Genomic DNA, 782 nt, shown 5'->3' with positions numbered 1-782 from the left:
GCTCATGAATGGCAGAAGGAGGTTTAATGGGATCTCTATGGTCTCTATATGAGCCTCAAATTCCCTTGGGTCCTCAATAGGGAACTCCTTCTTGCTTGAGAGACGTCCTATGAGGTATTCCTCATTGGGATTCATGTCCTCTCCTTCCTCTCTAGGTTCAGCCATGTTGATTATATCAATGGCCTTGCACTCTCTTTTTGGATTATCTTCAGTATTGCTTGGGAGAGTACTAGGAGGAGTTTCAGTGATTTTCTTACTCAGTTAGCCCACTTGTGCCTCCAGATTTCTGATGGAGGACCTTCTTTTACTCATGAAATTTAAAGTGGCCTTAGACAGATCAGAGACTAAATTTGCTAAGTTAGAAGTACTCTGTTCATAATTCTCTGTCTGTTGCTGAGAAGATGATGGATAAGGCTTGATATTGCTGAGCCTATTTCTTCCACCATTATTAAAGCCTTGTTGAGGCTTTTGTTGATCCTTCCATGAGAAATTTGGATGATTTCTCCATGATGAATTATAGGTGTTTCCATAAGGTTCACTCATGTAATTTACCTATGCCATTGCAGAATTCTCAAGATCATAAGCTTCTACTTCAGAAGATGCCTCTTTAGTACTGTTGGATGCATTTTTCCATCCATTCAGACTTTGAGAAATCATGTTGACTTGCTGAGTCAACATTTTGTTCTGAGCCAATATGGCATTCAGAGCATCAATTTCAAGAACTCCCTTCCTTTGAGGCATCCCACTATTCACGGAATTCCTCTCAGAAGTGTACATGAACT

This window comes from Arachis duranensis, chromosome 7 (assembly GCF_000817695.3).
Source record: "Arachis duranensis cultivar V14167 chromosome 7, aradu.V14167.gnm2.J7QH, whole genome shotgun sequence".
Classification (NCBI taxonomy): domain Eukaryota; kingdom Viridiplantae; phylum Streptophyta; class Magnoliopsida; order Fabales; family Fabaceae; genus Arachis; species Arachis duranensis.
The sequence above is the reverse complement of the archived record's forward strand: the minus strand, read 5'-3'. Positions refer to the sequence as shown.